Here is a 26,394-nt window from a genome sequence, read left to right as displayed (position 1 = left end):
AGAGCTTGACTCGTGCACGTGTGACTGCGCCCAATGGGACTCGGACTGGGTCATTGCGCTGGCCCTGATCCATGAACACATCACTCTTGCTCAAGATCAGCCCACTTTCTCTCTTCTCTTCCTTTTCATCACCCATCTCATCAGATTTGTCCATCTCTTTTTCTAGTTCAACAGCTGACCCTTTTATCTCATTGCTTTCAACTCCCTCAGATTCTACCTCTTCAGGCTCAATTCCCTCATCTAGCTTTTTCTCCATCCTATAACGCTCAAGCTCCCTTTTCATGTATGCTAGATCAACACAGAGCCGGTCACAAGTAAGTGATACAAGTGCAAAATGACGACCATTAAATAAGAAGGAATACTTATTAGTATGTCCGTCATATTTAACTTCTGGCCTCGACATCCATGCCTTGCCCAACAACACATATGTCACTTGAATTTGGACTACATCACACAACACTTCATCCACATATTTGCCGATTTGAATAGGTACAAGTGTGTTTTTATTAACCCAAACATCACCATGAGTACTCATCAACTTGTACGGTTGACGATGATCAATGGTTGGGTGATTTAATTTCTCAACCATGATAGCACTTGGAAGGTTGACTTCACAACTCCCATCAATGGCCAAGCTACAGATTTTATCTTTGACACGACAATGAGTATAAAACCAACCAAGCAACTGAGATTTGACGAGGTCCAACTGCTCATCTACACCACGTAATGCCACTTCTTTGACTCCCGTAGGATCAGGAAGACAATGGTGTGGGCTAGCCTGTATTCGCCATGACGTATGAGGGAACCTGCAAAACGTTAGCAACGAATCCGAAGATATTGCCTTTCACGCTCCCTTACGTGTATCCACTCGCACTCGTGTATATGGGTGTCACTCTAATGATCTCACGACACTTCTCAAGTCACAGATTGTTCCCCTTGAAGAAATGGAATTTCTCAATGAGTTTTCAATCAACTTCTCTCCAAGTACTCCAAGATTGTAACGTTTAAGTGGCTGGAATTTGAAGGGAAGTTTTGGACTGATTTGATGGATGCGCTAGTGTGAATGGAATCTCAATGAAAACTTAGCTTCATAAAATGTAGGAGTGTGTTCCTAAAATGTAGGAGAGTGTTTCCAAAATGTAGGAGAGAATATAGGGGAGTGTTCCTCAAATGTTGGAAATATAGGAGAGTGTTGCTAAAATGTAGGAGCGTGAAATGTTGGAAATATAGGAGAGTGTTGCTAAAATGTAACGGATATAACGGAAGGTACCTCAACCAAAGCTCTGAAGCCAACTGATACGTTCCTCGATCAGCGCGTTTCGAGACACGTAGCACGTTTGCCCAAGGATCTAGCGAGGTTGTCCTGCGTTTGGATTGCGGGACTCTAAATCAACACGAACGGCACGTTTTTTATTTTAAGCGGTAGAACGACACTCCGATGAAGGTGAATACTCCAGGGGAATAGGTCGGCTGAACAATCGAGGACAGGACGCAAGATTGCTCAAGAACCCTTGCCAAAGCAAGTTAAAGGCTCGAATTCTCTCTTAGGAAGAAAGCGAAAATACTAAGAATTTTATTCATAAAACTTGTGTCTTTAACCTTACAAAGCTAGCCTATTTATAGGCTAAAGGAAACAAGAAAAACCCTAAAGAAACCCTAAGTGGGAAGTCGGCCATCTTGACTCCAAGATGGGCCGGCCCATGCCTTCTACTAAGCAACTAGTCCAACTAAATAAGTAACAAAGACTGAGGCCCTAATCGGCCGACTCACAAAGAGACCCACTTGATTTTTCATGGGCTTGGATCAAGGTGTAAGTTACTTGATTGTTTCTTTCTAAGCCTTCAATATCTCTATGGGCTCCATGTTGGTCTTGGACAACTCGAACAAGGGCTTGGAGGGATTCTTTGAAGACCTTGGCTCGTGCACGTGTGACTGCGCCCAATGGGACTCGGACTGGGTCATTGCGCTGGCCCTGATCCATGAACACATCACTCTTGCTCAAGATCAGCCCACTTTCTCTCTTCTCTTCCTTTTCATCACCCATCTCATCAGATTTGTCCATCTCTTTTTCTAGTTCAACAGCTGACCTTTTTATCTCATTGCTTTCAACTCCCTCAGATTCTGTAACGACCCCATTTTCCCCTAAGGCGAACCAGGGGGGTCAACGGGCCGCCTGCCCAACTCTCGCCAGGACTCAGTCGATCACTACAGTGTTCAAATCAAATACAATATAAAACTCAAATTTACATCCAAATTCAAACCCAAATACCAAGGCAAGCCCAAACTTTATAACAATTCACATCAAAACTCAAAGTGTACAAGAGATGTCCGTCCATCCCAATTCAAACAATCACCCTAGATCAACAATTATACAAATGAAACCAAATCTAAACTATACAAGTTACAAGCCATCCGTTTATACACATAACGTAATACAAGCGCTTCCTTTGCCTCGATCCCTGTGGGGAGAAGAAAACATTTGGGGGTGAGCTAGAAGCTCAGCGAGTGAACAGTGAAATCAATAATCAAATAAACTTTATAGTAGTGCATGTAAATGATGTCATGAATCAGTGATCAAAGATGCGTATATTGCTCTTTGGAGCCAGTGAAATCCTTGTACTTAAATATCCAACGCTCCCTTAGATCAAGTAACAGGTAAACAGAAATAAGGAGCCATCGTGCTCCAAAGGATGCATAAGCAGTAATGGAGACGTTGGTTCTAAGCACAAGATTTTCCCAAGATCTCATCGGAGCCAAAATGTTATGGCACACACACATACACAATGAGATGCAGTCGTGTAATCATTGCAAGAATTATTTCAAAAGTAACTTTCGGAGTAAGAGTTAAGGTTCACTCACCCAAACACAGCTCAGGAACCATCCATCGTACCTCATTGGCTTGTTCAAGTCGGAGTCCTAAATTACAAATAGCAGGTCAAATAAAAGGAATTCTAACTTAACAAGTTCCTGCCACCTTTTGGCATTTTAATCACAATTGAAAATACGCTTATCCAATTGACACAAATCTTATGGCGTTACGAAGCTAAGACATAGACTAACATTCTTATGAAGACCTCCAAGGCCAAAATAATACATTTTCAGGGTCAAATATCGAAATCTCGGAGAGGACAGAAAACTGTCCACAAAACAGAGTCTAGGAACAGTCAGGGGTATTTCGGTCAAATCACAAGCTACAGTACTCCGATCAATCTGAAATTTTGCAGGCTAGTAGCTAACTCATATATCTATAAGTTTCATGTTTTGAGCAAAAGCTGGTTCGGTCTACAGTACAGAGAAAATGACAGTCCAAGTTCAGTCCAGAAACAGGGGGAAAACTAAAATTACTCTTCTTGAACCAACCTTTTTTATACAACCATTACTAATCACAATTAAGGCTAGAAATCCGACTAGCCTAAACCAATCATGCACAGGCCAAAACAAAGATGGATGAACTTACCAAGTTTAGACATGTCACTAACATGGAACCTTATTACCCCAATTTCCAAATCATAAGAATTCCATAAAATGAATCAAGATCAATTCAAATTCAAAACAAACACGTACTCTCAAAAATTGGACGGCATAACCCCTATATTTTACACATTTTCAACCTACCATTTAAATACCAATTCTCATAACAATTATCCACAGTCACCCATATGGTTCATAAACAATACCATTACAATCAATTAGCCATAACTTCCTTCAATCCAAGCCAATTAAAAGCTTAAAGGCCAACCATTAGCAAATTCCCAAATTGAAACCCTAGAAACCAGAAATTCACTTCACAAGCGGAAATTTTCCGCAAACGATCACAATTAACGCATAAGAGCTTCAATTAACACCATTTCAATCCATCAATCCAACACTAATCATAACTTTCATATAAAATCAGAAAAATATCCAATAAATCAGAAATTGGACCAACTTAACTCAAACCCATGAAATACTCCATAATACAACACATTTGAACATCACAAACCCTAAATTAACCAATAGTATGACCAAAAGAAACTTGTTTATTCAACTTACCTCCAAATCAAGAAAACTATCCACTTAGAGCATCCCACCAAAAATCAATCCATCAAAAGCTTTAGTCCACCATAGTGAGCCCTTGTATGAAGTATTGTCCAAAATCATTGGTGAAAACTCAAGATTTTGGTAGAAATTAAAACTAGAAAATGGAAGAGTTTTTCTTTCTCTCAAGGCCTCGGTTGAGCAGGAACAGAAATGGAAGAAAAAGACAACAAAAACCAGATATTTATGAAGGAAACAGCCGGTCAAAGCTTCTGACCGGCAGTGACACGTCACAATCCGGCCGGAATCTGGCCGGATTTCCGGCCGGATTCCTGGCCGGATACAAGGCCGAGGCTGATCAAAATTTTTTCAAAACTGCAGGGCAATCCGGCCAGCTATCCGGCCGGATTTGGCCACTGCCATTTTTCGAAACTTTTCTTTTCTTTTTCCGAGTTGAAAAGCTGTGTTTCTCCGCTCATCCCACAAAATATACATAAAATGAAAACCCTATTTTTCCGGGGCGTCACAGACTCTACCTCTTCAGGCTCAATTCCCTCATCTAGCTTTTTCTCCATCCTATAACGCTCAAGCTCCCTTTTCATGTATGCTAGATCAACACAGAGGCGGTCACAAGTAAGTGATACAAGTGCAAAATGATGACCATTAAATAAGAAGGAATACTTATTAGTATGTCCGTCATATTTAACTTCTCGCTTCGACATCCATGCCTTGCCCAACAACTAGGGCTGCAAACGAATCGAGCCGCTCGCGAGCGGCTCGAGTCAAGCTCGAGTCGAGTTTGATGTTAATCGAACTCGAGTCGAGCTCGAGCCGGCTCGAGTCAAACTCGAGCTCAGAATATTAAGCTCGTTAGCTCGCGAGCCGGCTCGCGAGCTTGGGTATATATATATTTTTATTTTTATTTTTATTTTTATTTAATAATAAAATTACGTATATTATATATATATATTTTATTTTTTATTTTCATAGTAAAATTACGTATATGTCCTTAATATTTTATTATTTATTAAGAAAAAAATATTATTTTATTTATTTTTTTTAAAATAAAATATTTATTTTTTATTTTTTTTCGAGCTCGGCTCGACTTGATTCGAGTCGAGCTCGAGCTCGAAATTTGCCGGCTCGTCGAGCTCGAGCTTGGTAAAATTTAGTCGAGACTCGGCTCGATTAGCTCAAAGCTCGACTCGACTCGGCTCGTTTGCAGCCCTACCAACAACACATGTGTCACTTGAATTTGGACTACATCACACAACACTTCATCCATATATTTGCCGATTTGAATAGGTACAAGTGTGTGTTTATTAACCCAAACATCACCATGAGTACTCATCAACTTGTACGGTTGAAGATGATCAATGGTTGGGAGATTTAATTTCTCAACCATGATAGCACTTGGAAGGTTGACTTCACAACTCCCATCAATGGCCAAGCTACAGATTTTATCTTTGACACGACAATGAGTATAAAACCAACCAAGCAACTGAGATTTGACGAGGTCCAACTGCTCATCTACACCACGTAATGCCACTTCTTTGACTCCCGTAGGATCAGGAAGACAATGGTGTGGGCTAGCTTGTATTCGCCATGACGTATGAGGGAACCTGCAAAACGTTAGCAACGAATCCGAAGATATTGCCTTTCACGCTCCCTTACGTGTATCCACTCGCACTCGTGTATATGGGTGTCACTCTAATGATCTCACGACACTTCTCAAGTCACAGATTGTTCCCCTTGAAGAAATGGAATTTCTCAATGAGTTTTCAAACAACTTCTCTCCAAGTACTCCAAGATTGCAACGTTTAAGTGGCTGGAATTTGAAGGGAAGTTTTGGACTGATTTGATGGATGCGCTAGTGTGAATGGAATCTCAATGAAAACTTGGCTTCATAAAATGTAGGAGTGTGTTCCTAAAATGTAGGAGAGTGTTTCCAAAATGTAGGAGAGAATATAGGGGAGTGTTCCTCAAATGTTGGAAATATAGGAGAGTGTTGCTAAAATGTAGGAGCGTGAAATATTGGAAATATAGGAGAGTGTTGCTAAAATGTAACGGATATAACGGAAGGTACCTCAACCAAAGCTCTGAAGCCAACTGATACGTTCCTCGATCAGCGCGTTTCGAGACACGTAGCACGTTTGCCCAAGGATCTAGCGAGGTTGTCCTGCGTTTGGATTGCGGGACTCTAAATCAACACGAACGGCACGTTTTTTATTTAAAGCGGTAGAACGACACTCCGATGAAGGTGAATACTCCAGGGGAATAGGTCGGCTGAACAATCGAGGACAGGACGCAAGATTGCTCAAGAACCCTTGCCAAAGCAAGTTAAAGGCTCGAATTCTCTCTTAGGAAGAAAGCGAAAATACTAAGAATTTTATTCATAAAACTTGTGCCTTTAACCTTACAAAGCTAGGCTATTTATAGGCTAAAGGTAACAAGAAAAACCCTAAAGAAACCCTAAGTGGGAAGTCGGCCATCTTGACTCCAAGATGGGCCGGCCCATGCCTTCTACTAAGCAACTAGTCCAGCTAAATAAGTAACAAAGACTAAGGCCCTAATCGGCCGACTCACAAAGAGGCCCACTTGATTTTTCATGGGCTTGGATCAAGGTGTAAGTTACTTGATTGTTTCTTTCTAAGCCTTCAATATCTCTATGGGCTCCATGTTGGTCTTGGACAACTCGAACAAGGGCTTGGAGGGATTCTTTGAAGACCTTGGCTCGTGCACGTGTGACTGCGCCCAATGGGACTCGGACTGGGTCATTGCGCTGGCCCTGATCCATGAACACATCACTCTTGCTCAAGATCAGCCCACTTTCTCTCTTCTCTTCCTTTTCATCACCCATCTCATCAGATTTGTCCATCTCTTTTTCTAGTTCAACAGCTGACCTTTTTATCTCATTGCTTTCAACTCCCTCAGATTCTGTAACGACCCCATTTTCCCCTAAGGCGAACCAGGGGGGTCAACGGGCCGCCTGCCCAACTCTCGCCAGGACTCAGTCGATCACTACAGTGTTCAAATCAAATACAATATAAAACTCAAATTTACATCCAAATTCAAACCCAAATACCAAGGCAAGCCCAAACTTTATAACAATTCACATCAAAACTCAAAGTGTACAAGAGATGTCCGTCCATCCCAATTCAAACAATCACCCTAGATCAACAATTATACAAATGAAACCAAATCTAAACTATACAAGTTACAAGCCATCCGTTTATACACATAACGTAATACAAGCGCTTCCTTTGCCTCGATCCCTGTGGGGAGAAGAAAACATTTGGGGGTGAGCTAGAAGCTCAGCGAGTGAACAGTGAAATCAATAATCAAATAAACTTTATAGTAGTGCATGTAAATGATGTCATGAATCAGTGATCAAAGATGCGTATATTGCTCTTTGGAGCCAGTGAAATCCTTGTACTTAAATATCCAACGCTCCCTTAGATCAAGTAACAGGTAAACAGAAATAAGGAGCCATCGTGCTCCAAAGGATGCATAAGCAGTAATGGAGACGTTGGTTCTAAGCACAAGATTTTCCCAAGATCTCATCGGAGCCAAAATGTTATGGCACACACACATACACAATGAGATGCAGTCGTGTAATCATTGCAAGAATTATTTCAAAAGTAACTTTCGGAGTAAGAGTTAAGGTTCACTCACCCAAACACAGCTCAGGAACCATCCATCGTACCTCATTGGCTTGTTCAAGTCGGAGTCCTAAATTACAAATAGCAGGTCAAATAAAAGGAATTCTAACTTAACAAGTTCCTGCCACCTTTTGGCATTTTAATCACAATTGAAAATACGCTTATCCAATTGACACAAATCTTATGGCGTTACGAAGCTAAGACATAGACTAACATTCTTATGAAGACCTCCAAGGCCAAAATAATACATTTTCAGGGTCAAATATCGAAATCTCGGAGAGGACAGAAAACTGTCCACAAAACAGAGTCTAGGAACAGTCAGGGGTATTTCGGTCAAATCACAAGCTACAGTACTCCGATCAATCTGAAATTTTGCAGGCTAGTAGCTAACTCATATATCTATAAGTTTCATGTTTTGAGCAAAAGCTGGTTCGGTCTACAGTACAGAGAAAATGACAGTCCAAGTTCAGTCCAGAAACAGGGGGAAAACTAAAATTACTCTTCTTGAACCAACCTTTTTTATACAACCATTACTAATCACAATTAAGGCTAGAAATCCGACTAGCCTAAACCAATCATGCACAGGCCAAAACAAAGATGGATGAACTTACCAAGTTTAGACATGTCACTAACATGGAACCTTATTACCCCAATTTCCAAATCATAAGAATTCCATAAAATGAATCAAGATCAATTCAAATTCAAAACAAACACGTACTCTCAAAAATTGGACGGCATAACCCCTATATTTTACACATTTTCAACCTACCATTTAAATACCAATTCTCATAACAATTATCCACAGTCACCCATATGGTTCATAAACAATACCATTACAATCAATTAGCCATAACTTCCTTCAATCCAAGCCAATTAAAAGCTTAAAGGCCAACCATTAGCAAATTCCCAAATTGAAACCCTAGAAACCAGAAATTCACTTCACAAGCGGAAATTTTCCGCAAACGATCACAATTAACGCATAAGAGCTTCAATTAACACCATTTCAATCCATCAATCCAACACTAATCATAACTTTCATATAAAATCAGAAAAATATCCAATAAATCAGAAATTGGACCAACTTAACTCAAACCCATGAAATACTCCATAATACAACACATTTGAACATCACAAACCCTAAATTAACCAATAGTATGACCAAAAGAAACTTGTTTATTCAACTTACCTCCAAATCAAGAAAACTATCCACTTAGAGCATCCCACCAAAAATCAATCCATCAAAAGCTTTAGTCCACCATAGTGAGCCCTTGTATGAAGTATTGTCCAAAATCATTGGTGAAAACTCAAGATTTTGGTAGAAATTAAAACTAGAAAATGGAAGAGTTTTTCTTTCTCTCAAGGCCTCGGTTGAGCAGGAACAGAAATGGAAGAAAAAGACAACAAAAACCAGATATTTATGAAGGAAACAGCCGGTCAAAGCTTCTGACCGGCAGTGACACGTCACAATCCGGCCGGAATCTGGCCGGATTTCCGGCCGGATTCCTGGCCGGATACAAGGCCGAGGCTGATCAAAATTTTTTCAAAACTGCAGGGCAATCCGGCCAGCTATCCGGCCGGATTTGGCCACTGCCATTTTTCGAAACTTTTCTTTTCTTTTTCCGAGTTGAAAAGCTGTGTTTCTCCGCTCATCCCACAAAATATACATAAAATGAAAACCCTATTTTTCCGGGGCGTCACAGACTCTACCTCTTCAGGCTCAATTCCCTCATCTAGCTTTTTCTCCATCCTATAACGCTCAAGCTCCCTTTTCATGTATGCTAGATCAACACAGAGGCGGTCACAAGTAAGTGATACAAGTGCAAAATGATGACCATTAAATAAGAAGGAATACTTATTAGTATGTCCGTCATATTTAACTTCTCGCTTCGACATCCATGCCTTGCCCAACAACTAGGGCTGCAAACGAATCGAGCCGCTCGCGAGCGGCTCGAGTCAAGCTCGAGTCGAGTTTGATGTTAATCGAACTCGAGTCGAGCTCGAGCCGGCTCGAGTCAAACTCGAGCTCAGAATATTAAGCTCGTTAGCTCGCGAGCCGGCTCGCGAGCTTGGGTATATATATATTTTTATTTTTATTTTTATTTTTATTTAATAATAAAATTACGTATATTATATATATATATTTTATTTTTTATTTTCATAGTAAAATTACGTATATGTCCTTAATATTTTATTATTTATTAAGAAAAAAATATTATTTTATTTATTTTTTTTAAAATAAAATATTTATTTTTTATTTTTTTTCGAGCTCGGCTCGACTTGATTCGAGTCGAGCTCGAGCTCGAAATTTGCCGGCTCGTCGAGCTCGAGCTTGGTAAAATTTAGTCGAGACTCGGCTCGATTAGCTCAAAGCTCGACTCGACTCGGCTCGTTTGCAGCCCTACCAACAACACATGTGTCACTTGAATTTGGACTACATCACACAACACTTCATCCATATATTTGCCGATTTGAATAGGTACAAGTGTGTGTTTATTAACCCAAACATCACCATGAGTACTCATCAACTTGTACGGTTGAAGATGATCAATGGTTGGGAGATTTAATTTCTCAACCATGATAGCACTTGGAAGGTTGACTTCACAACTCCCATCAATGGCCAAGCTACAGATTTTATCTTTGACACGACAATGAGTATAAAACCAACCAAGCAACTGAGATTTGACGAGGTCCAACTGCTCATCTACACCACGTAATGCCACTTCTTTGACTCCCGTAGGATCAGGAAGACAATGGTGTGGGCTAGCTTGTATTCGCCATGACGTATGAGGGAACCTGCAAAACGTTAGCAACGAATCCGAAGATATTGCCTTTCACGCTCCCTTACGTGTATCCACTCGCACTCGTGTATATGGGTGTCACTCTAATGATCTCACGACACTTCTCAAGTCACAGATTGTTCCCCTTGAAGAAATGGAATTTCTCAATGAGTTTTCAAACAACTTCTCTCCAAGTACTCCAAGATTGCAACGTTTAAGTGGCTGGAATTTGAAGGGAAGTTTTGGACTGATTTGATGGATGCGCTAGTGTGAATGGAATCTCAATGAAAACTTGGCTTCATAAAATGTAGGAGTGTGTTCCTAAAATGTAGGAGAGTGTTTCCAAAATGTAGGAGAGAATATAGGGGAGTGTTCCTCAAATGTTGGAAATATAGGAGAGTGTTGCTAAAATGTAGGAGCGTGAAATATTGGAAATATAGGAGAGTGTTGCTAAAATGTAACGGATATAACGGAAGGTACCTCAACCAAAGCTCTGAAGCCAACTGATACGTTCCTCGATCAGCGCGTTTCGAGACACGTAGCACGTTTGCCCAAGGATCTAGCGAGGTTGTCCTGCGTTTGGATTGCGGGACTCTAAATCAACACGAACGGCACGTTTTTTATTTAAAGCGGTAGAACGACACTCCGATGAAGGTGAATACTCCAGGGGAATAGGTCGGCTGAACAATCGAGGACAGGACGCAAGATTGCTCAAGAACCCTTGCCAAAGCAAGTTAAAGGCTCGAATTCTCTCTTAGGAAGAAAGCGAAAATACTAAGAATTTTATTCATAAAACTTGTGCCTTTAACCTTACAAAGCTAGGCTATTTATAGGCTAAAGGTAACAAGAAAAACCCTAAAGAAACCCTAAGTGGGAAGTCGGCCATCTTGACTCCAAGATGGGCCGGCCCATGCCTTCTACTAAGCAACTAGTCCAGCTAAATAAGTAACAAAGACTAAGGCCCTAATCGGCCGACTCACAAAGAGGCCCACTTGATTTTTCATGGGCTTGGATCAAGGTGTAAGTTACTTGATTGTTTCTTTCTAAGCCTTCAATATCTCTATGGGCTCCATGTTGGTCTTGGACAACTCGAACAAGGGCTTGGAGGGATTCTTTGAAGACCTTGGCTCGTGCACGTGTGACTGCGCCCAATGGGACTCGGACTGGGTCATTGCGCTGGCCCTGATCCATGAACACATCACTCTTGCTCAAGATCAGCCCACTTTCTCTCTTCTCTTCCTTTTCATCACCCATCTCATCAGATTTGTCCATCTCTTTTTCTAGTTCAACAGCTGACCTTTTTATCTCATTGCTTTCAACTCCCTCAGATTCTGTAACGACCCCATTTTCCCCTAAGGCGAACCAGGGGGGTCAACGGGCCGCCTGCCCAACTCTCGCCAGGACTCAGTCGATCACTACAGTGTTCAAATCAAATACAATATAAAACTCAAATTTACATCCAAATTCAAACCCAAATACCAAGGCAAGCCCAAACTTTATAACAATTCACATCAAAACTCAAAGTGTACAAGAGATGTCCGTCCATCCCAATTCAAACAATCACCCTAGATCAACAATTATACAAATGAAACCAAATCTAAACTATACAAGTTACAAGCCATCCGTTTATACACATAACGTAATACAAGCGCTTCCTTTGCCTCGATCCCTGTGGGGAGAAGAAAACATTTGGGGGTGAGCTAGAAGCTCAGCGAGTGAACAGTGAAATCAATAATCAAATAAACTTTATAGTAGTGCATGTAAATGATGTCATGAATCAGTGATCAAAGATGCGTATATTGCTCTTTGGAGCCAGTGAAATCCTTGTACTTAAATATCCAACGCTCCCTTAGATCAAGTAACAGGTAAACAGAAATAAGGAGCCATCGTGCTCCAAAGGATGCATAAGCAGTAATGGAGACGTTGGTTCTAAGCACAAGATTTTCCCAAGATCTCATCGGAGCCAAAATGTTATGGCACACACACATACACAATGAGATGCAGTCGTGTAATCATTGCAAGAATTATTTCAAAAGTAACTTTCGGAGTAAGAGTTAAGGTTCACTCACCCAAACACAGCTCAGGAACCATCCATCGTACCTCATTGGCTTGTTCAAGTCGGAGTCCTAAATTACAAATAGCAGGTCAAATAAAAGGAATTCTAACTTAACAAGTTCCTGCCACCTTTTGGCATTTTAATCACAATTGAAAATACGCTTATCCAATTGACACAAATCTTATGGCGTTACGAAGCTAAGACATAGACTAACATTCTTATGAAGACCTCCAAGGCCAAAATAATACATTTTCAGGGTCAAATATCGAAATCTCGGAGAGGACAGAAAACTGTCCACAAAACAGAGTCTAGGAACAGTCAGGGGTATTTCGGTCAAATCACAAGCTACAGTACTCCGATCAATCTGAAATTTTGCAGGCTAGTAGCTAACTCATATATCTATAAGTTTCATGTTTTGAGCAAAAGCTGGTTCGGTCTACAGTACAGAGAAAATGACAGTCCAAGTTCAGTCCAGAAACAGGGGGAAAACTAAAATTACTCTTCTTGAACCAACCTTTTTTATACAACCATTACTAATCACAATTAAGGCTAGAAATCCGACTAGCCTAAACCAATCATGCACAGGCCAAAACAAAGATGGATGAACTTACCAAGTTTAGACATGTCACTAACATGGAACCTTATTACCCCAATTTCCAAATCATAAGAATTCCATAAAATGAATCAAGATCAATTCAAATTCAAAACAAACACGTACTCTCAAAAATTGGACGGCATAACCCCTATATTTTACACATTTTCAACCTACCATTTAAATACCAATTCTCATAACAATTATCCACAGTCACCCATATGGTTCATAAACAATACCATTACAATCAATTAGCCATAACTTCCTTCAATCCAAGCCAATTAAAAGCTTAAAGGCCAACCATTAGCAAATTCCCAAATTGAAACCCTAGAAACCAGAAATTCACTTCACAAGCGGAAATTTTCCGCAAACGATCACAATTAACGCATAAGAGCTTCAATTAACACCATTTCAATCCATCAATCCAACACTAATCATAACTTTCATATAAAATCAGAAAAATATCCAATAAATCAGAAATTGGACCAACTTAACTCAAACCCATGAAATACTCCATAATACAACACATTTGAACATCACAAACCCTAAATTAACCAATAGTATGACCAAAAGAAACTTGTTTATTCAACTTACCTCCAAATCAAGAAAACTATCCACTTAGAGCATCCCACCAAAAATCAATCCATCAAAAGCTTTAGTCCACCATAGTGAGCCCTTGTATGAAGTATTGTCCAAAATCATTGGTGAAAACTCAAGATTTTGGTAGAAATTAAAACTAGAAAATGGAAGAGTTTTTCTTTCTCTCAAGGCCTCGGTTGAGCAGGAACAGAAATGGAAGAAAAAGACAACAAAAACCAGATATTTATGAAGGAAACAGCCGGTCAAAGCTTCTGACCGGCAGTGACACGTCACAATCCGGCCGGAATCTGGCCGGATTTCCGGCCGGATTCCTGGCCGGATACAAGGCCGAGGCTGATCAAAATTTTTTCAAAACTGCAGGGCAATCCGGCCAGCTATCCGGCCGGATTTGGCCACTGCCATTTTTCGAAACTTTTCTTTTCTTTTTCCGAGTTGAAAAGCTGTGTTTCTCCGCTCATCCCACAAAATATACATAAAATGAAAACCCTATTTTTCCGGGGCGTCACAGACTCTACCTCTTCAGGCTCAATTCCCTCATCTAGCTTTTTCTCCATCCTATAACGCTCAAGCTCCCTTTTCATGTATGCTAGATCAACACAGAGGCGGTCACAAGTAAGTGATACAAGTGCAAAATGATGACCATTAAATAAGAAGGAATACTTATTAGTATGTCCGTCATATTTAACTTCTCGCTTCGACATCCATGCCTTGCCCAACAACTAGGGCTGCAAACGAATCGAGCCGCTCGCGAGCGGCTCGAGTCAAGCTCGAGTCGAGTTTGATGTTAATCGAACTCGAGTCGAGCTCGAGCCGGCTCGAGTCAAACTCGAGCTCAGAATATTAAGCTCGTTAGCTCGCGAGCCGGCTCGCGAGCTTGGGTATATATATATTTTTATTTTTATTTTTATTTTTATTTAATAATAAAATTACGTATATTATATATATATATTTTATTTTTTATTTTCATAGTAAAATTACGTATATGTCCTTAATATTTTATTATTTATTAAGAAAAAAATATTATTTTATTTATTTTTTTTAAAATAAAATATTTATTTTTTATTTTTTTTCGAGCTCGGCTCGACTTGATTCGAGTCGAGCTCGAGCTCGAAATTTGCCGGCTCGTCGAGCTCGAGCTTGGTAAAATTTAGTCGAGACTCGGCTCGATTAGCTCAAAGCTCGACTCGACTCGGCTCGTTTGCAGCCCTACCAACAACACATGTGTCACTTGAATTTGGACTACATCACACAACACTTCATCCATATATTTGCCGATTTGAATAGGTACAAGTGTGTGTTTATTAACCCAAACATCACCATGAGTACTCATCAACTTGTACGGTTGAAGATGATCAATGGTTGGGAGATTTAATTTCTCAACCATGATAGCACTTGGAAGGTTGACTTCACAACTCCCATCAATGGCCAAGCTACAGATTTTATCTTTGACACGACAATGAGTATAAAACCAACCAAGCAACTGAGATTTGACGAGGTCCAACTGCTCATCTACACCACGTAATGCCACTTCTTTGACTCCCGTAGGATCAGGAAGACAATGGTGTGGGCTAGCTTGTATTCGCCATGACGTATGAGGGAACCTGCAAAACGTTAGCAACGAATCCGAAGATATTGCCTTTCACGCTCCCTTACGTGTATCCACTCGCACTCGTGTATATGGGTGTCACTCTAATGATCTCACGACACTTCTCAAGTCACAGATTGTTCCCCTTGAAGAAATGGAATTTCTCAATGAGTTTTCAAACAACTTCTCTCCAAGTACTCCAAGATTGCAACGTTTAAGTGGCTGGAATTTGAAGGGAAGTTTTGGACTGATTTGATGGATGCGCTAGTGTGAATGGAATCTCAATGAAAACTTAGCTTCATAAAATGTAGGAATGTGTTCCTAAAATGTAGGAGAGTGTTTCCAAAATGTAGGAGAGAATATAGGGGAGTGTTCCTCAAATGTTGGAAATATAGGAGAGTGTTGCTAAAATGTAGGAGCGTGAAATATTGGAAATATAGGAGAGTGTTGCTAAAATGTAACGGATATAACGGAAGGTACCTCAACCAAAGCTCTGAAGCCAACTGATACGTTCCTCGATCAGCGCGTTTCGAGACACGTAGCACGTTTGCCCAAGGATCTAGCGAGGTTGTCCTGCGTTTGGATTGCGGGAGTCTAAATCAACACGAACGGCACGTTTTTTATTTAAAGCGGTAGAACGACACTCCGATGAAGGTGAATACTCCAGGGGAATAGGTCGGCTGAACAATCGAGAACAGGATGCAAGATTGCTCAAGAACCCTTGTCAAAGCAAGTTAAAGGCTCGAATTCTCTCTTAGGAAGAAAGCGAAAATACTAAGAATTTTATTCATAAAACTTGTGCCTTTAACCTTACAAAGCTAGGCTATTTATAGGCTAAAGGTAACAAGAAAAACCCTAAAGAAACCCTAAGTGGGAAGTCGGCCATCTTGACTCCAAGATGGGCCAGCCCATGCCTTCTACTAAGCAACTAGTCCAGCTAAATAAGTAACAAAGACTAAGGCCCTAATCGGCCGACTCACAAAGAGGCCCACTTGATTTTTCATGGGCTTGGATCAAGGTGTAAGTTACTTGATTGTTTCTTTCTAAGCCTTCAATATCTCTATGGGCTCCATGTTGGTCTTGGACAACTCGAACAAGGGCTTGGAGGGATTCTTTGAAGAGCTTGACTCGTGCACGTGTGACTGCGCCCAATGGGACTCGGACTGGGTCATTGCGCTGGCCCTGATCCATGAACACATCACTCTTGCTCAAGATCAGCCCACTTTCTCTCTTCTCTTCCTTTTCATCACCCATCTCATCAGATTTGTCCATCTCTTTTTCTAGTTCAACAGCTGACCCTTTTATCTCATTGCTTTGAACTCCCACAGATTCTACCTCTTCAGGCTCAATTCCCTCATCTAGCTTTTTCTCCATCCTATAACGCTCAAGCTCCCTTTTCATGTATGCTAGATCAACACAGAGCCGGTCACAAGTAAGTGATACAAGAGCAAAATGACGACCATTAAATAAGAAGGAATACTTATTAGTATGTCCGTCATATTTAACTTCTCGCCTCGACATCCATGCCTTGCCCAAAAACACATATGTCACTTGAATTTGGACTACATCACACAACACTTCATCCACATATTTGCCGATTTTAATAGGTACAAGTGTGTGTTTATTAACCCAAACATCACCATGAGTACTCATCAACTTGTACGGTTGAAGATGATCAATGGTTGGGTGATTTAATTTCTCAACCATGATAGCACTTGGAAGGTTGACTTCACAACTCCCATCAATGGCCAAGCTACAGATTTTATCTTTGACACGACAATGAGTATAAAACCAACCAAGCAACTGAGATTTGACGAGGTCCAACTGTTCATCTACACCACGTAATGCCACTTCTTTGACTCCCGTAGGATCAGGAAGACAATGGTGTGGGCTAGCCTGTATTCGCCATGACGTATGAGGGAACCTGCAAAACGTTAGCAACGAATCCGAAGATATTGCCTTTCACGCTCCCTTACGTGTATCCACTCGCACTCGTGTATATGGGTGTCACTCTAATGATCTCACGACACTTCTCAAGTCACAGATTGTTCCCCTTGAAGAAATGGAATTTCTCAATGAGTTTTCAATCAACTTCTCTCCAAGTACTCCAAGATTGTAACGTTTAAGTGGCTGGAATTTGAAGGGAAGTTTTGGACTGATTTGATGGATGCGCTAGTGTGAATGGAATCTCAATGAAAACTTAGCTTCATAAAATGTAGGAGTGTGTTCCTAAAATGTAGGAGAGTGTTTCCAAAATGTAGGAGAGAATATAGGGGAGTGTTCCTCAAATGTTGGAAATATAGGAGAGTGTTGCTAAAATGTAGGAGCGTGAAATGTTGGAAATATAGGAGAGTGTTGCTAAAATGTAACGGATATAACGGAAGATACCTCAACCAAAGCTCTGAAGCCAACTGATACGTTCCTCGATCAGCGCGTTTCAAGACACGTAGCACGTTTGCCCAAGGATCTAGCGAGGTTGTCCTGCGTTTGGATTGCGGGACTCTAAATCAACACGAACGGCACATTTTTTATTTAAAGCGGCAGAACGACACTCCGATGAAGGTGAATACTCCAGTGGAATACGTCGGCTGAACAATCGAGGACAGGACGCAAGATTGCTCAAGAACCCTTGCCAAAGCAAGTTAAAGGCTCGAATTCTCTCTTAGGAAGAAAGCGAAAATACTAAGAATTTTATTCATAAAACTTGTGCCATTAACCTTACAAAGCTAGGCTATTTATAGGCTAAAGGTAACAAGAAAAACCCTAAAGAAACCCTAAGTGGGAAGTCGGCCATCTTGACTCCAAGATGGGCCGGCCCATGCCTTCTACTAAGCAACTAGTCCAACTAAATAAGTAACAAAGACTAAGGCCCTAATCGGCCGACTCACAAAGAGACCCACATGATTTTTCATGGGCTTGGATCAAGGTGTAAGTTACTTGATTGTTTCTTTCTAAGCCTTCAACATCTCTATGGGCTCCATGTTGGTCTTGGACAACTCGAACAAGGGCTTGGAGGGATTCTTTGAAGAGTTGGCTCGTGCACGTGTGACTGCGCCCAATGGGAGTCGGACTGGGTCATTGCGCTGGCCCTGATCCATGAACACATCACTCTTGCTCAAGTTCAGCCCACTTTCTCTCTTCTCTTCCTTTTCATCACCCATCTCATCAGATTTGTCCATCTTTTTTCAAGTTCAACAGCTGACCCTTCTATCTCATTGCTTTCAACTCCCTCAGATTCTACCTCTTGAGGCTCAATTCCCTCATCTAGCTTTTTCTCCATCCTATAACGCTCAAGCTCCCTTTTCATGTATGCTAGATCAACACAGAGCCGGTCACAAGTAAGTGATACAAGTGCAAAATGACGACCATTAAATAAAAAGGAATACTTATTAGTATGTCCGTCATATTTAACTTCTCGCCTCGACATCCATGCCTTGCCCAACAACACATGTGTCACTTGAATTTGGACTACATCACACAACACTTCATCCATATATTTGCCGATTTGAATAGGTACAAGTGTGTGTTTATTAACCCAAACATCACCATGAGTACTCATCAACTTGTACGGTTGAAGATGATCAATGGTTGGGAGATTTAATTTCTCAACCATGATAGCACTTGGAAGGTTGACTTCACAACTCCCATCAATGGCCAAGCTACAGATTTTATCTTTGACACGACAATGAGTATAAAACCAACCAAGCAACTGAGATTTGACGAGGTCCAACTGCTCATCTACACCACGTAATGCCACTTCTTTGACTCCCGTAGGATCAGGAAGACAATGGTGTGGGCTAGCCTGTATTCGCCACGACGTATGAGGGAACCTGCAAAACGTTAGCAACGAATCCGAAGATATTGCCTTTCACGCTCCCTTACGTGTATCCACTCGCACTCGTGTATATGGGTGTCACTCTAATGATCTCACGACACTTCTCAAGTCACAGATTGTTCCCCTTGAAGAAACGGAATTTCTCAATGAGTTTTCAATCAACTTCTCTCCAAGTACTCCAAGATTGCAACGTTTAAGTGGCTGGAATTTGAAGGGAAGTTTTGGACTGATTTGATGGATGCGCTAGTGTGAATGGAATCTCAATGAAAACTTAGCTTCATAAAATGTAGGAGTGTGTTCCTAAAATGTAGGAGAGTGTTTCCAAAATGTAGGAGAGAATATAGGGGAGTGTTCCTCAAATGTTGGAAATATAGGAGAGTGTTGCTAAAATGTAGGAGCGTGAAATGTTGGAAATATAGGAGAGTGTTGCTAAAATGTAACGGATATAACGTAAGATACCTCAACCAAAGCTCTGAAGCCAACTGATACGTTCCTCGATCAGCGCGTTTCAAGACACGTAGCACGTTTGCCCAAGGATCTAGCGAGGTTGTCCTGCATTTGGATTGCGGGACTCTAAATCAACACGAACGGCACATTTTTTATTTAAAGCGGTAGAACGACACTCCGATGAAGGTGAATACTCCAGTGGAATACGTCGGCTGAACAATCGAGGACAGGACGCAAGATTGCTCAAGAACCCTTGCCAAAGCAAGTTAAAGGCTCGAATTCTCTCTTAGGAAGAAAGCGAAAATACTAAGAATTTTAGTCATAAAACTTGTGTCTTTAACCTTACAAAGCTAGCCTATTTATAGGCAAAAGGAAACAAGAAAAACCCTAAAGAAACCCTAAGTGGGAAGTCGGCCATCTTGACTCCAAGATGGGCCGGCCCATGCCTTCTACTAAGCAACTAGTCCAACTAAATAAGTAACAAAGACTAAGGCCCTAATCGGCCGACTCACAAAGAGACCCACATGATTTTTCATGGGCTTGGATGAAGGTGTAAGTTACTTGATTGTTTCTTTCTAAGCCTTCAACATCTCTATGGGCTCCATGTTGGTCTTGGACAACTCGAACAAGGGCTTGGAGGGATTCTTTGAAGAGTTGGCTCGTGCACGTGTGACTGCGCCCAATGGGAGTCGGACTGGGTCATTGCGCTGGCCCTGATCCATGAACACATCACTCTTGCTCAAGTTCAGCCCACTTTCTCTCTTCTCTTCCTTTTCATCACCCATCTCATCAGATTTGTCCATCTTTTTTCAAGTTCAACAGCTGACCCTTCTATCTCATTGCTTTCAACTCCCTCAGATTCTACCTCTTGAGGCTCAATTCCCTCATCTAGCTTTTTCTCCATCCTATAACGCTCAAGCTCCCTTTTCATGTATGCTAGATCAACACAGAGCCGGTCACAAGTAAGTGATACAAGTGCAAAATGACGACCATTAAATAAAAAGGAATACTTATTAGTATGTCCGTCATATTTAACTTCTCGCCTCGACATCCATGCCTTGCCCAACAACACATGTGTCACTTGAATTTGGACTACATCACACAACACTTCATCCATATATTTGCCGATTTGAATAGGTACAAGTGTGTGTTTATTAACCCAAACATCACCATGAGTTCTCATCAACTTGTACGGTTGAAGATGATCAATGGTTGGGAGATTTAATTTCTCAACCATGATAGCACTTGGAAGGTTGACTTCACAACTCCCATCAATGGCCAAGCTACAGATTTTATCTTTGACACGACAATGAGTATAAAACCAACCAAGCAACTGAGATTTGACGAGGTCCAACTGCTCATCTACACCACGTAATGCCACTTCTTTGACTCCCGTAGGATCAGGAAGACAATGGTGTGGGCTAGCCTGTATTCGCCATGACGTATGAGGGAACCTGCAAAACGTTAGCAACGAATCCGAAGATATTGCCTTTCACGCTCCCTTACGTGTATCCACTCGCACTCGTGTATATGGGTGTCACTCTAATGATCTCACGACACTTCTCAAGTCACAGATTGTTCCCCTTGAAGAAATGGAATTTCTCAATGAGTTTTCAATCAACTTCTCTCCAAGTACTCCAAGATTGTAACGTTTAAGTGGCTGGAATTTGAAGGGAAGTTTTGGACTGATTTGATGGATGCGCTAGTGTGAATGGAATCTCAATGAAAACTTAGCTTCATAAAATGTAGGAGTGTGTTCCTAAAATGTAGGAGAGTGTTTCCAAAATGTAGGAGAGAATATAGGGGAGTGTTCCTCAAATGTTGGAAATATAGGAGAGTGTTGCTAAAATGTTGGAGCGTGAAATATTGGAAATATAGGAGAGTGTTGCTAAAATGTAACGGATATAACGGAAGGTACCTCAACCAAAGCTCTGAAGCCAACTGATACGTTCCTCGATCAGCGCGTTTCGAGACACGTAGCACGTTTGCCCAAGGATCTAGCGAGGTTGTCCTGCGTTTGGATTGCGGGACTCTAAATCATCACGAACGGCACGTTTTTTATTTAAAGCGGTAGAACGACACTCCGATGAAGGTGAATATTCCAGGGGAATAGGTCGGCTGAACAATCGAGGACAGGACGCAAGATTGCTCAAGAACCCTTGCCAAAGCAAGTTAAAGGCTCGAATTCTCTCTTAGGAAGAAAGCGAAAATACTAAGAATTTTATTCATAAAACTTGTGCCATTAACCTTACAAAGCTAGGCTATTTATAGGCTAAAGGTAACAAGAAAAACCCTAAAGAAACCCTAAGTGGGAAGTCGGCCATCTTGACTCCAAGATGGGCCGGCCCATGCCTTCTACTAAGCAACTAGTCCAACTAAATAAGTAACAAAGACTAAGGCCCTAATCGGCCGACTCACAAAGAGACCCACATGATTTTTCATGGGCTTGGATCAAGGTGTAAGTTACTTGATTGTTTCTTTCTAAGCCTTCAACATCTCTATGGGCTCCATGTTGGTCTTGGACAACTCGAACAACGGCTTGGAGGGATTCTTTGAAGAGTTGGCTCGTGCACGTGTGACTGCGCCCAATGGGAGTCGGACTGGGTCATTGCGCTGGCCCTGATCCATGAACACATCACTCTTGCTCAAGTTCAGCCCACTTTCTCTCTTCTCTTCCTTTTCATCACCCATCTCATCAGATTTGTCCATCTTTTTTCAAGTTCAACAGCTGACCCTTCTATCTCATTGCTTTCAACTCCCTCAGATTCTACCTCTTGAGGCTCAATTCCCTCATCTAGCTTTTTCTCCATCCTATAACGCTCAAGCTCCCTTTTCATGTATGCTAGATCAACACAGAGCCGGTCACAAGTAAGTGATACAAGTGCAAAATGACGACCATTAAATAAAAAGGAATACTTATTAGTATGTCCGTCATATTTAACTTCTCGCCTCGACATCCATGCCTTGCCCAACAACACATGTGTCACTTGAATTTGGACTACATCACACAACACTTCATCCATATATTTGCCGATTTGAATAGGTACAAGTGTGTGTTTATTAACCCAAACATCACCATGAGTACTCATCAACTTGTACGGTTGAAGATGATCAATGGTTGGGAGATTTAATTTCTCAACCATGATAGCACTTGGAAGGTTGACTTCACAACTCCCATCAATGGCCAAGCTACAGATTTTATCTTTGACACGACAATGAGTATAAAACCAACCAAGCAACTGAGATTTGACGAGGTCCAACTGCTCATCTACCCCACGTAATGCCACTTCTTTGACTCCCGTAGGATCAGGAAGACAATGGTGTGGGCTAGCCTGTATTCGCCATGACGTATGAGGGAACCTGCAAAACGTTAGCAACGAATCCGAAGATATTGCCTTTCACGCTCCCTTACGTGTATCCACTCGCACTCGTGTATATGGGTGTCACTCTAATGATCTCACGACACTTCTCAAGTCACAGATTGTTCCCCTTGAAGAAATGGAATTTCTCAATGAGTTTTCAATCAACTTCTCTCCAAGTACTCCAAGATTGTAACGTTTAAGTGGCTGGAATTTGAAGGGAAGTTTTGGACTGATTTGATGGATGCGCTAGTGTGAATGGAATCTCAATGAAAACTTAGCTTCATAAAATGTAGGAGTGTGTTCCTAAAATGTAGGAGAGTGTTTCCAAAATGTAGGAGAGAATATAGGGGAGTGTTCCTCAAATGTTGGAAATATAGGAGAGTGTTGCTAAAATGTAGGAGCGTGAAATATTGGAAATATAGGAGAGTGTTGCTAAAATGTAACGGATATAATGGAAGGTACCTCAACCAAAGCTCTGAAGCCAACTGATACGTTCCTCGATCAGCGCGTTTCGAGACACGTAGCACGTTTGCCCAAGGATCTAGCGAGGTTGTCCTGCGTTTGGATTGCGGGACTCTAAATCAACACGAACGGCACGTTTTTTATTTAAAGCGGTAGAACGACACTCCGATGAAGGTGAATACTCCAGGGGAATAGGTCGGCTGAACAATCGAGGACAGGACGCAAGATTGCTCAAGAACCCTTGCCAAAGCAAGTTAAAGGCTCGAATTCTCTCTTAGGAAGAAAGCGAAAATACTAAGAATTTTATTCATAAAACTTGTGCCTTTAACCTTACAAAGCTAGGCTATTTATAGGCTAAAGGTAACAAGAAAAACCCTAAAGAAACCCTAAGTGGGAAGTCGGCCATCTTGACTCCAAGATGGGCCGGCCCATGCCTTCTACTAAGCAACTAGTCCAGCTAAATAAGTAACAAAGACTAAGGCCCTAATCGGCCGACTCACAAAGAGGCCCACTTGATTTTTCATGGGCTTGGATCAAGGTGTAAGTTACTTGATTGTTTCTTTCTAAGCCTTCAATATCTCTATGGGCTCCATGTTGGTCTTGGACAACTCGAACAAGGGCTTGGAGGGATTCTTTGAAGAGCTTGACTCGTGCACGTGTGACTGCGCCCAATGGGACTCGGACTGGGTCATTGCGCTGGCCCTGATCCATGAACACATCACTCTTGCTCAAGATCAGCCCACTTTCTCTCTCTCTTCCTTTTCATCACCCATCTCATCAGATTTGTCCATCTCTTTTCCTAGTTCAACAGCTGACCCTTTTATCTCATTGCTTTGAACTCCCTTAGATTCTACCTCTTCAGGCTCAATTCCCTCATCTAGCTTTTTCTCCATCCTATAACGCTCAAGCTCCCTTTTCATGTATGCTAGATCAACACAGAGCCGGTCACAAGTAAGTGATACAAGTGCAAAATGACGACCATTAAATAAAAAGGAATACTTATTAGTATGTCCGTCATATTTAACTTCTCGCCTCGACATCCACGCCTTGCCCAACAACACATGTGTCACTTGAATTTGGACTACATCACACAACACTTCATCCATATATTTGCCGATTTCAATAGGTACAAGTGTGTGTTTATTAACCCAAACATCACCATGAGTACTCATCAACTTGTACGGTTGAAGATGATCAATGGTTGGGAGATTTAATTTCTCAACCATGATAGCAATTGGAAGGTTGACTTCACAACTCCTATCAATGGCCAAGATACAGATTTTATCTTTGACACGACAATGATTATAAAACCAAGCAAGCAACTGAGATTTGACGAGGTCCAACTGCTCATCTACACCACGTAATGCCACTTCTTTGACTCCCGTAGGATCAGGAAGACAACGGTGTGGGCTAGCTTGTATTCGCCAAGACGTATGAGGGAACCTGCAAAATGTTAGCAACGAAACCGAAGATATTGCCTTTCACGCTCCCTTACGTGTATGCACTCGCACTCGTGTATATGGGTGTCACTCTAATGATCTCACGACACTTCTCAAGTCACAGATTGTTCCCCTTGAAGAAATGGAATTTCTCAATGAGTTTTCAATCAACTTCTCTCCAAGTACTCCAAGATTGCAACGTTTAAGTGGCTGGAATTTGAAGGGAAGTTTTGGATTGATTTGATGGATGCGCTAGTGTGAATGGAATCTCAATGAAAACTTAGCTTCATAAAATGTAGGAGTGTGTTCCTAAAATGTAGGAGAGTGTTTCCAAAATGTAGGAGAGAATATAGGGGAGTGTTCCTCAAATGTTGGAAATATAGGAGAGTGTTGCTAAAATGTAGGAGCGTGAAATGTTGGAAATATAGGAGAGTGTTGCTAAAATTTTACGGATGTAACGGAAGGTACCTCAACCAAAGCTCTGAAGCCAACTGATACGTTCCTCGATCAGCGCGTTTCGAGACATAAAGGTAACAAGAAAAACCCTAAAGAAACCCTAAGTGGGAAGTCGGCCATCTTGACTCCAAGATGGGCCGGCCCATGCCTTCTACTAAGCAACTAGTCCAGCTAAATAAGTAACAAAGACTAAGGCCCTAATCGGCCGACTCACAAAGAGGCCCACTTGATTTTTCATGGGCTTGGATCAAGGTGTAAGTTACTTGATTGTTTCTTTCTAAGCCTTCAATATCTCTATGGGCTCCATGTTGGTCTTGGAGAACTCGAACAAGGGCTTGGAGGGATTCTTTGAAGAGCTTGACTCGTGCACGTGTGACTGCGCCCAATGGGACTCGGACTGGGTCATTGCGCTGGCCCTGATCCATGAACACATCACTCTTGCTCAAGTTCAGCCCACTTTCTCTCTTCTCTTCCTTTTCATCACCCATCTCATCAGATTTGTCCATCTCTTTTTCTAGTTCAACAGCTGACCCTTTTATCTCATTGCTTTGAACTCCCTCAGATTCTACCTCTTCAGGCTCAATTCCCTCATCTAGCTTTTTCTCCATCCTATAACGCTCAAGCTCCCTTTTCATGTATGCTAGATCAACACAGAGCCGGTCACAAGTAAGTGATACAAGAGCAAAATGACGACCATTAAATAAGAAGGAATACTTATTAGTATGTCCATCATATTTAACTTCTCGCCTCGACATCCATGCCTTGCCCAACAACACATATGTCACTTGAATTTGGACTACATCACACAACACTTCATCCACATATTTGCCGATTTGAATAGGTACAAGTGTGTGTTTATTAACCCCAAACATCACCATGAGTACTCATCAACTTGTACGGTTGAAGATGATCAATGGTTGGGAGATTTAATTTCTCAACCATGATAGCACTTGGAAGGTTGACTTCACAACTCCCATCAATGGCCAAGCTACAGATTTTATCTTTGACACGACAATGAGTATAAAACCAACCAAGCAACTGAGATTTGACGAGGTCCAACTGCTCATCTACACCACGTAATGCCACTTCTTTGACTCCCGTAGG

The sequence above is a fragment of the Coffea arabica genome, chromosome 8c, assembly GCF_036785885.1.
Source record: "Coffea arabica cultivar ET-39 chromosome 8c, Coffea Arabica ET-39 HiFi, whole genome shotgun sequence".
Lineage (NCBI taxonomy): Eukaryota > Viridiplantae > Streptophyta > Magnoliopsida > Gentianales > Rubiaceae > Coffea > Coffea arabica.
The sequence above is the reverse complement of the archived record's forward strand: the minus strand, read 5'-3'. Positions refer to the sequence as shown.